Source organism: Gopherus flavomarginatus, chromosome 1 (genome assembly GCF_025201925.1).
Source record: "Gopherus flavomarginatus isolate rGopFla2 chromosome 1, rGopFla2.mat.asm, whole genome shotgun sequence".
Taxonomy (NCBI): Eukaryota; Metazoa; Chordata; order Testudines; family Testudinidae; genus Gopherus; species Gopherus flavomarginatus.
The window spans coordinates 202,705,580-202,716,641 of NC_066617.1; the positions used below are offsets into that span (position 1 = coordinate 202,705,580).

The window sequence follows — 11,062 nt, forward strand, 5'->3', positions numbered from 1 at the left end:
GAGCTGGGCCCGGAACCCCCGAGGCGGTCTCACCCCGCCACGCCGGTGTGGTGTAGAAACGTCTCCTTGAGGGAATGTTCTGCTTGGGTTGTACTGAGCGTGCGCAGAGCGACTGCCCCCCCCCCTTGTCTCAGCTGAAAGCCCCAGTCTTGTTACTCTCGTCTCACGTGGCAGCTGCTCTGTGCCCCTGAGTGTTTCAGTTTCCCCTTTTCCCAACCATTTCCAGTTCCAGTACATCTGTTTTGAGACGGGGCCACCACACTGCACACAGTGTGCAACATGTGGGCGCACTCTGGATTTATACAGCGGCGACGTGATGTTTTCTGTCCGATTCGCTATCCCTTAACGATTCCCAACATTCTGTTAGCTTTTCTGACTGTCGCTGCACATTGAGTGGATGTTTTCAGAGACCTATCCACAAGGCTCCAAGATCTCCTTCTTGAGTGGTAACAGCTAATTTAGATCCCATCATTTTATATGTATAGTTGGGATTACGCTTTCCAATGTGCATTACTTTGCATTTATCAACATTACATTTCATCTGCCATTTTGTTGCCCAGTCACCCAGTTTTGAGGGATCCTTTTGTAACTCTTCGCAATCTGCCTTGGTCTTAACTATCTTGAGTAATTTTTTGTCATCTGCAAATTTTGCCACCCCATTGTTCGCCCCTTTTTCCAGATCATTTATAAATACGTTGGAATAGGACTGATCCCGGAACAGACCGCTGGGAGACACCACTATTTACCTCACTTCATTCTGAAAACTGACCGTTTCTACCTACCATTTATTTTCTATCTTTTAACCAGTTACTAATCCATGAGAGCACCTTCTCTCTTATCTCGTAGCAGCTTACTTTGCACAAGAGCCTTTGTTGAGGGTCCTTGTCAAAGGCTTTCTGAAAATCTACACTATGTCCGCTGGATCCCCTTGGTCCACATGCTTGTTGACTCCGTCAAAGAATTCTAGTAGATCAGTGAGGCATGATTTCACTTTACAAAACCATGTGGACTCTTCCTCAACAAATTATGTTCATCCATATGTCTGAAAATATTGTTCTTTATTATAGTTTCAACCAATTTGCCCAGTACTGAAGTCAGGCTTACAGGCCTGTAATTGCTGGGATCACCTCTGGAGCCCCTTTTAAAAATTGGCGTCACATTAGCTATCCAGTCATCTAGTACAGAAACTGATTTAAACAATAGGTTACAGACTACAGTTAGTAGTTCTGAAATTTCACATTTGAGTTCCTTCAGAACTCTTGGGTGAATACCATCTGGTCCTGGTGACTTATTCCTGTTTAATTTATCAATTTGTTCCAAAACCTTGTCTAATGATACCTCAATCTGGGACAGCTCCTCAGATTTGTCACCTAAAAAGAATGGTTCAGGTTCGGGAATCTCCCTCACATCCTCAACTGTGAAGATCAATGCAAAGAATTCATTTAGTTTCTCAGCAATGGCCTTTATCGTCCTTGAGTGCTCCTTTAGCGCCTCGATCGTCCAATGGCCCCACTTGTTGTTTAACAGGCTTCCTGCTTCTGATGTACTTAAAAAAAAATTGATATTACTTTTTGAGTCTTTGGCTAACTGTTCCTCAGATTCTTTTTTGGTCTTCTTAATTGTATTTTTACACTTCATTTGCCAGTGTTTATGCTCCTTTCTATTTTCTTCACTGGGATTTAACTTCCACTTTTTAAAGGATGCCTTTTTGCCTCTCACTGCTGCTTCTACTTTGTTGTTTAACCATGGTGGCAAAAATGTGGGGGGGGGGGCAGTAGAGGAGCTTTTATAGGGTTGCCAACTTTCCAATAGTACAAAACCAAACACCCTTGCCTCCCACATGCCCTGCCACTTCCCCAAGGCCCTGCCCCATGCCCTTCCCCTTTCCTAAGGTCCCACCCACTGCTTACTCCATCCCCCTCCCTCTGTTGCTCACTCTTCCGCACCCTCACTCATTTTCACTGGGCTGGGGATTGGGGATGCAGGAGGGGTGCAGGCTCTGACTGGGGGCGTGGGCTCTGGGGTGGGGCCAGGGATGAGAGATTTGGAGTGCAGGAGGAGGCTCCAGGCTGGGACCGAGGGGTTTGGAGGGTGAGAGGGGGATCAGGACTGGGACAGGGAGTTGGGGTGCAGAGGGGGGTGGGCTCCAGCTGGGGGTGTGAGCTCTGGGTGGGGCTGGAGCTGAGGAGTTTGGGGTGCAGGAGCAGGCTCCGGGCTGGGGCTGGGGGGTTCTGAATGTGGGAGGGGACTCCAGGGTGGGAGTTGGGGCACGGGACGCAGGGACGCAGGCTCTGGGTAGCGCTTTCCTCAAGCAGCTCCTGGAAGCAGTGGCATATCCCCACTCCAGCTCCTATGCGGAGGTGTGGCCAGGCGGCTCTGCGCACTGCCCCATTGCAGTCGCCACCCCTACAGCTCCCACTGGTCACGGTTCCCAGCTAATGGGAGCTGCAGGGGTGGTGCTTGGGGCGGGGACAGCGTGCGGAGCCCCCTGGCTACCCCTACACATAGGATCTGGAGGGGGGATATGCTGCTGCTTTTGGGAGCTGTGCGGTATGGATGCTAGCAGGGAGCTTGCCAGCCCCACTGTACAGTGCCGCCAACTGGACAGCCAACAGCCCGGTCAACAGTGCTGAATGGAGCTGCCGGAATCTCTTTTCAATCGGGTATTCCAGTTGAAAACCGGACACCTGGTCACCCTAGACTTTTTTGTTTCTCCTCTCACAGGACAGTATGTGTCAGCACCTGCTTCCCAGGGCTAGGGTCTTAAAGGCACAGGCAACCCAATGCCTAGACACTGCAGCTCCTCTCTATCTGCTGTAACGTATGGAGGTGCTACAGGACACTTAATTCAATGAACTGGTTTACATATACCCTGTCAAAATTGTGTGCCACACATTTTGAGTATCAGTTTATATGTCTACATAAAGTCTCATAGCAATTCACAAATTTGTCTTTGCTGAATTCCCTGAATTGCACCCCCTTCTTTGTAATCCATTTTAAACATAGTTTTGTTCCTTTTAATTGTTCACCTTTGTTATCATTGTGCAGATGCATGTCATTGGGCTACTTAATTTATATTTTAATAACCACAGGCACTGGCTTCCTCCGGGCCCTAGTGGTGCTCAACCCCCCTGCTCTACCCTAGATTCACTCTCACCCGACCCCTTCCCCCAAATCCCCACCCCCACTCTACCCCTTCTCCCAAGCCCCCATCCCACCCTGCCTCTTCCCTCCCCTGTTCCACTCCCTCCCGCAAGCATACTCTGTCCCGTTTCCCCTCCAGCACCTCCTGCACACTGTAGAATAGCTGGCTGCTGGTGGGTGCCAAGCAGCAACTAATTTTTTTCCATGTGTGCTCCAGCCCTGGAGGACCCACAGAATCGGCACCAATTTTTAATAGCAAATACTTATTGAAAATCTTTATAAGTAAATAGTTGCTGGTGGGTATAGCAATGACATATGTGTTATTCGTAAAGCACTTGCTATGGTCTTTACTGTGATTTTTAATTTGGAGTTTTTAATTTTAACTTTTTCTTCTTCTTTTTATGGCACAACTTCATTCTGTTGGATCATTGTGGCTTCCAGTCTGACTGATTTCCTGGTCTGGTGTCAAAACTTTGTTTTCATTTGATCCACCAATGGGGATTGCCTTTTGCAACTGTTATTTTGCCTCTCAGTCTAGCCCTTAGTGCTTTTTTGCATGTCATTACTTGTGTGTAGAACTTGATTCTCAAATATTCAATTAGGGTCGTATACGATCTCGTATTAAATCCTTCTTAAAGGCAAAAATCTACTATAATTTTTGCTGAACATAAGAATGGCCATTCTGGGTCAGACCAATGGTCCTTCTAGCTCAGTATCCTGTCTTCCGACAGTGGTCAATGCCAGGTGCTGCAGGGGAAATGAACAGAACAGGCAATCAAGTAACCCATCCCCTGTCATCCACTCCCAGCATATGTCAGTCGGAGGTTTAGGGACACTCAGAGCTTGGAGTTGCATCCCTGATCATCTTGGCTAACAGCCATTGATGGACTTATCCTGAGGAACTGATCCAATAATTTTTTTGAAACCAGTTATAGGTTTGGCCTTTACAACATAACGAACACACATCTCCAACCCCAGCATAGCTTGGCAACCACAGGAATCCAAAAATCATGAGTTCTACACCCTCAAGTAATGAAATTTTAGAAGAATAAATGATATTGGGTTCTTTTTATTTGCCTCTTTGTTCCAGAGTCTTTAGGGTGCAGTAGGCCCAGTTCCACAAAAGCAGGAGCCTTAACACCTGAATGAATCTTGATCCAGATTCATACTTTTCCTGTTACCTCTCCCAAACATTTTGCCATATCTGCTCTACAAACTTATGTTAACTTAAGTTACATCAGCACAGAGTGGCCACAATTAGTATGCCACTTGTGTACATGCCTACTTGACTCGTTGTGTCAGCGGTGAGCATACTTATCAGATGCTCTTATATCGATTCAGAGTGTGGTGCAGCATGGATATGTAGCCCACTGTGCAACTCGCTACTGTCCAGCACTTTAGGAAGTTTTGGCAACACAAGGTGGGGCCCAAATGGATAGCACAGGGGTGACTGGGATCAACTTCCCATAATGCAGTGTACACCGTCCCCTAACTTTATATGTAAAATTGTACATAATTTTTCACCTTTTTTCCTAAATCCCACAAACCCATGTGGCCCTCCTCATTGTCTGCTATCTCTGACAGAAGCATGGAACCTGCATATCTCTGCACTATTGTCATGAGCACTGCAAGCCAGGGTGTGCCATCCTGCAGCGTTTGTTGACCCTCAAGAATAGACGTGGGGGAGATGATTCTGTGCAGAAGAGATTGCTGTGGGACATAGCGACAACCAGTTCAGCTTGTTGGTGGCATTCATGGAGCAGCTGCAGATGGTTCTGGGCCTGAGAAACAAGTTCCAAGTGGTGGGATGGATCGCATAGTAATGCAGGTTTGGGATGAGCAGTGCCTGCAGAACTTTTGGATGCTCAAGGTCACATTCCTGGATCTGTGGTGCTGAACTCGTCAAAATGAGAGCTGCACTGACGGTAGAGAAGCGAATATAGGTTAGACTGTGGAAACTTGCAACACCAGATTGCTACCGGTCAGTCAGAGGTCTCTCAACTAAATACAAGGTGGAATAGATTTCTTTATTATAAGTACACAGATTGTAAGAGACCATTCCATGTTCAGTGGCCTGTTATACCTCTCCAGTCAGAAAAGAACAAAGCAACGTTAGTGGGTTACAGAATGTTGTCCCTTACAACTTTCTTAAGTTACCATAGCAATATTTGTGAGTTGATGATTGCAATAGCTCCGGTGGCAGAGGTCCCCAAAGTGTGGGTCACGCCCCCCCAAGGGGGCATGGAGGATCATTGAGTGTGTGTGTGTGTGTGTGTGTGTGTGTGTGTGCGTGTGCGTGTGCGTGTGCGTGTGTGCGCGCGCGCGTAAAGCGGAGCTGGACCAGCTGGGGGTGGGGAGGGAGTTCCACCCAGCCCCTCCCTGCTCCCAGCTCTGCTCCAGTCTGACCTCCAGCCGCATCTCTGGCTCCCGGCCCTGTGTGCACCTCACCCTGTCCCCAGATGCAGCTGCTGGCCGCAGCTCTGTTCCTGGCCTGTGGGCAAGGCTGGGAGTGGTGCCATATCTGGCCACTGGCCCAGCTTCAGGCTCCCACCACAGTCTGGCTGCAGCTCTGCTCCCTCTCCCAGCTGCAGCCCCAGCCCCCTTACCCCTGTCTGCGTCCTCCCATCCCTGGAGCCACAGCCCCGCTCCCGGCCATGGCTCAGGGTGGCTGAGAGGGGGAAGGAGGGGTCCAACAGGGGTAAGGGGAGCGTAACCATCAAAAGTTTGGGGACCGCTGCCCAAAGGTGTGAGGACACAGTCTGATAGACTGCAAGAAAGATGTATTCAACTCACTTATAACTCTGTCATGTTGTGTGTCTGCACATGTGCAGAGTGCAGGACTATCAGTACCCCCAGAAACATCAAGAAGTAGGGTGTGGCAGTTACTAGACATGCTTTTCTTTTGGTGTGTGTGTTTGCATAGACAGATTTTGTGGTGGGCAATCCATCTGGCAGGTCACAATAGCTGAGCCAATCAGGTCTCAAGGGGGGAAATGTTATAAATAAATCATCTTATCACAGCCATGTCACATTAGTGGCTCTTTTTCCCTGCAGGAGCAAGCACACGTCTGCTGTGAGGGCTGCATTTGGTGACAACACTGAGGAATCTTGAAAAGAAGGAGGAGCTGTTGTTGTTATCAACTGAAGAAGCCAGATGTGTACAGTATATATTATGTCCACATTACACAGACATAGGCCTTTTTCTCGCTGCTAAAAAAGTCTGATTTTTTTATCACCTTGCAATAACAAAGGTGTTTGAGCTACTCTGAAGTAACAACACAATGAGGACAAGGCACTTGAGTTTTAGCAGTGAGAGAAAAGGCTCAAAGAAATGTCTCAAAAATAAGATCAGAGAGCAATGCGCTGACATGCATGCGCCATGGTACAGAAGTGTAATTTTTGTGTTGAAACCTTGTGTACAATGACAAAAGGGGGAAGTCCGTATAAAGCACAAAGGTAGATTTTCTGCCTATTAGCTTGTTTTCAAAGGGAACTCATAAGTATTTCAAATACTATTTATAATGCTTTACACTACTTTCAATGTTTTCTTTGCTAATAAACTGTATGACCTGCTCTGCAGTGGAAAGGGAATAATAAAAAATACTCAGACTTTCATTCAGGGTTTTACATATAATAACCCTGAAATTCAGCTCTGTGGAATGTTTTCTAAATAGTCCTGAAAACACAGAAATGTGAGCTTGGTCCTCTTGTATGGGGAGACTTTGGCAAACCAGTAAAGTGCCTAAAACCACTAAGGGTATGGCTACACTTGCAGCCATACAGCGCTGCCGTGGGAGCGCTCCCGCGGAAGCGCTTTGAAGTGCAAGTATGGTTGCAGCACCAAGTGCTGCAGGTACTCCACCTCCTCCTGGGGATTAGTTTACAGCACTGGGAGTGCCGGAGCAGTGTTTACACTGGCGCTTTGCAGCGCTGTAACTTGCTGCGCTCAGGGGTGTGTTTTTTCACACCGCTGAGCGAGAAAGTTGCAGTGCTGTAAAGCACCAGTGTAGCCAAGACCTATGGCTTATTGTTAAAAAGCAACCTAGTCAGCAAGCTGTAAATTGATCATTCAGCAAACTCAACTTGACCAAGGCAGGAGGGGAGGGGGTTTTGGGTGCCACGGAAAGGGCAGCTTGACCCCTTGTCCTTCCTGATAAGACTGGTGTTGAAGTTGTTGATACATGCATTTTAAAAAGAGCAGGAATGTTTATTGGGGTCTCAGAGCTGCAGACTCTGGAAAAACCACACCTGGTTAATCAATAGTCAGAAGGAACCTCTTGCTTGAAACTGCTTACTTAACAAGGTTTCTTTAAGGGATATGTCATTCTATTACTAATGTATAAATAAGGGAGAAAAGCTTGAGACAGTTGGACTCGTTTGGAGACTCTTTTGGACTCTGCCTCTGGATACATCTTACAGTCCACACTGGCAGACGGACCATCGGAAGCCTGCCGCTGTGCCACTCAAGAGCCACACTCAGCTTTGGTAAGTATCAAGGGTTGGGGGTGTTTTACTGACTTGTTGCAGACATGTGTAAGTGCTTGAGACTAGTAAAGTTTAGCTTTAAGTGAAAGCACTCTTGTGTTGTCCTGTTTGTGCCAGCCATCTATTGGTCGGATGGCCGTGTCTCCCCTGATTTATTTCCTGACACCTCCTCGCACAGAGTAAAGTTACCAAGAGCTTTGGGTTGAAAGAACCCCAGGTAACACTCTCTGCTCCAGAAAGTTTTTTTTTTTATCAAGTTTTATCTAATAGATATTGTGACGATGTTGCCTAGGCAGCTTGTCATACAGTGCCACTTATGTTTTTCTGAGCTATAAACATCATGGGCATAAGCTACTTTAGTTTTACTATGGGATAACATAGGATTAGTGAACCCATACAAAAGTGCACTGTTAACCGTGCTTACTTACCTTGTGGTAAACACCTCAAGTGTCTCCACTTAAGCATTCTTCAGTGAGATAACTATCCTGCCATGACTATTTATCCTTCAGCACTTATAGTGAATCTATGATTTGAAAATATCTGATAATTGCTTAAGTGCAACACTTGATGTCATCATCATGTTTCCATCTTCTCTGATTAGCAGAGGGACACTTTTCCATGCTGCAAAAGGAAGAAAGGTTCTCAATGTGCACACAATGTCAAAAGCCCTACAGCTCTTTGAACAGTATCATCACTGTCCACAGGATGGACATCAAGGAGTAGTCAAAACGAGAATTGTGCTGACCTCAAGATACTACTGGCCAGGGATGACAAAAGACCCATCACAGATTGGGTATGTAAAGTAATGAAACAAAATTCTGAAATATGTAGTTTAAATACAAATTTGAAATTTACAGTGCAAAGAATGATATTTCTAAATTTGGTGTGAAAATGTAAATCCTGTTCCCTTGCAATAATATTTTCATACATGAATGTTAACGTCATCATATTATTCCATCCAAACTAGGTTGAGTGATGTATCAGAGGGGTAGCCGTGTTAGTCTGGATCTGTAAAAGCAGCAAAGAATCCTGTGGCACCTTATAGACTAACTGAAGTTTTGGAGCATGAGCTTTCGTGGGTGAATACTCACTTCGTCGGATGCAGGTTGAGTGATGTCTGCATTGCCAGAAAGTGAGAAAGGAATTAAATCTGGATATCACCTTGAAAAGCATAAAGGTGAATTTTGGATTCTGAGACATCTACTGTGATCTTCTGAAATTTCTTTTACATCTTTTCCATTGTCAATGCATTAGGAGTGTTCTTAGGACACACTGCATATACATGCTATAAAGTCTTATTCACTTCCTTGAAAAGCAGTAAGAAATCTTTGAAAGAAAGAGTCAAAGATAATTATTTATTGTAGTGGGGCAGCTGCCCCACTCCAGGAGAGCAGGGGTTAAAAGCAGCCCTTGGAGAAGGCTGTGGCTGGGACTCAATTAGAAAAGGGGTTAAGAGCAGCCACAGCTGTGGCCACACCCACAGGGCCACAGCTGGCCCTGATATAAGGGCTAAGGGCGGAGCTGAGTCAGTCTCACTCTAGCCTAGCTGTCAGAAGGACCTAGCTGCCTGGGAGAAACAGGGTACCTGAAGCAGAACAATGCTGGGGAAGGGTAGGCAGAGCTGGGGAACTCTGACCTGGTGAGTCCCTAGGCTGAGGCTTTGCTGAAGGCCAAAGGATATATTGGGGCTGTGGGGAGACAGCTGGGCCAAGAAAGGCAGCAAGTCCAATCCCCTTGCCAGTGAGGAGTGGCTATTACAGACTGCAGTTTGTTGCAGAGAAAGGGGGCCAAATGACAACTGGCAGTAGCCCCTGAGGCAAGGGTGTGGGGAATTGGGGTTCTCCTGGGAGAGGAGATCCAGAGTGTAGGGGTACTGCTTTTGCAGAGTCCATGTTTTTTGTGGATGGGAGTAGGCTAAAACTGCAAGAAACAATGCTGGTGGGAGGGAGTATTGCTGTGTGGGATGGAAGCAGGATTAAAAAAAAATTGCTGTGCAAGTCTCCATTGTAATTCAAATGCCAAATAAGGCAAGACATGAGCAGGAGCGGCACCAGGGTTTCTGGCACCCTAGGCAGAATTTGGGGGGTGGCATTTTGTGCGCTTCCCACGGAGCACGTGGGAGCTTCTGGTTCCGCTCCCATTGTGCTGCCGAAGAAGGACCCTCCACCGAAATGCCACAGGCGACAGCTGCAGTCATTGAGCTGTTTTCCATGGCACGTCTGCACAAGGTCCTTCTTTGGTGACGCAACGGGAGCGGAACCGGAAGCTCCCATGTGCCCCCTGGGGAGCGCACAAAATGCTGCCCCCCCGAATCCTGGCGCCCTGGGGTTGCCTAATGGAAGCGCCAGCCCTGGACATGAACAAAAGGTAGCACTGCTTGATGGATTGGCAGCTCCTGCATGCGTTGAAAATTATTATCCTCAGAAGAGCTCTGTGTAATCTCAAAAGCTTCTCTTTCACCAACAGAACTTGGTCCAGTAAAAGATATTACCTCACTCACGTTATCTCTCTAATAGCCTCAGATATAAAAAGTGATTGAAAGCAAGGGAATCTCCTCTCTCTATAACTTTATGCCCCTCATTTTGTCTGTGCCTGACATTTCATCCCTCATTTGGGTATATGCAGGTAGAAAAGTGTAAGGAGAAGAAAGCTGCCCCTAATGCAGGGATCATTTATCTAATCAATATAAAATATGCACAGACACTGGAGCTCATGAGCCATCACCATGTGGTGAGAGGACTGGGTGATGTTTGACCCAGTACACAGTGTCATTTATCTACCACGTACAACCTGTCCCCATGAACCATCTCCATGGGCTGTGACAAGGGAGGCATGCATCGTCTCAGTCAGACTCACAAATGAGGAAGACCTACCCCTAGTAGGAAAGGCCCACAAGCAATCAAACATCAGCTACACTTGCATGTCCTAGCTAAAGGACAGCCCTTCGGTATCATTGCTGCATGGGGGTGTTGAAACCATGTGTCCTTAAATGGATCAGATGAATCAAAGGCTACTGTATTGATTTTAGCATGCAATATTGTGAAAGCACTATTGAAGTCTAATGAGTTAGGATAAACTAGATTCAGAAGTCTCCTGGGGAAAACAGAACACGTGTGTGGGTAAAACATAGGATAGGGATTCAGGAAGCATGGCTTTCAGTTCTCTCTCTGCCACAGCCTTCCTGTGTGATCTCTGGTGAGTCACTAGGGGTCTCAATTTGAGAGATGATGTCACCTCTGAGGACGGGAGCAGGCTTTTAATCTCTGTCTTCCTTTTCTGTAATATGGGGCTAAAAATGATTCCCTGCTTGGCAGAGGTGTTGTGAGATTTCATTCGTTCACTCCTGTGGTGTGCTATAAGATGGAAAGAGCTATAGAAATTCAGAATATCATTAGTAATGTAAAAAAACTGTAGTCCATGGCAATCTAGGCAG

At 46.7% G+C, this 11,062-nt stretch overlaps 1 long non-coding RNA gene across 1 annotated transcript; it reads left to right on the forward strand.

The window, feature by feature from the left end:
• The first annotated feature begins 148 nt into the window (after positions 1-148).
• LOC127037805 (uncharacterized) lies at positions 149-6,939 on the forward strand. Its single transcript, XR_007770467.1, has 3 exons — positions 149-446; positions 4,729-5,156; positions 6,199-6,939. It is a non-coding gene; the product is annotated as an uncharacterized LOC127037805 (long non-coding RNA).
• Positions 6,940-11,062: the final 4,123 nt, after the last annotated feature.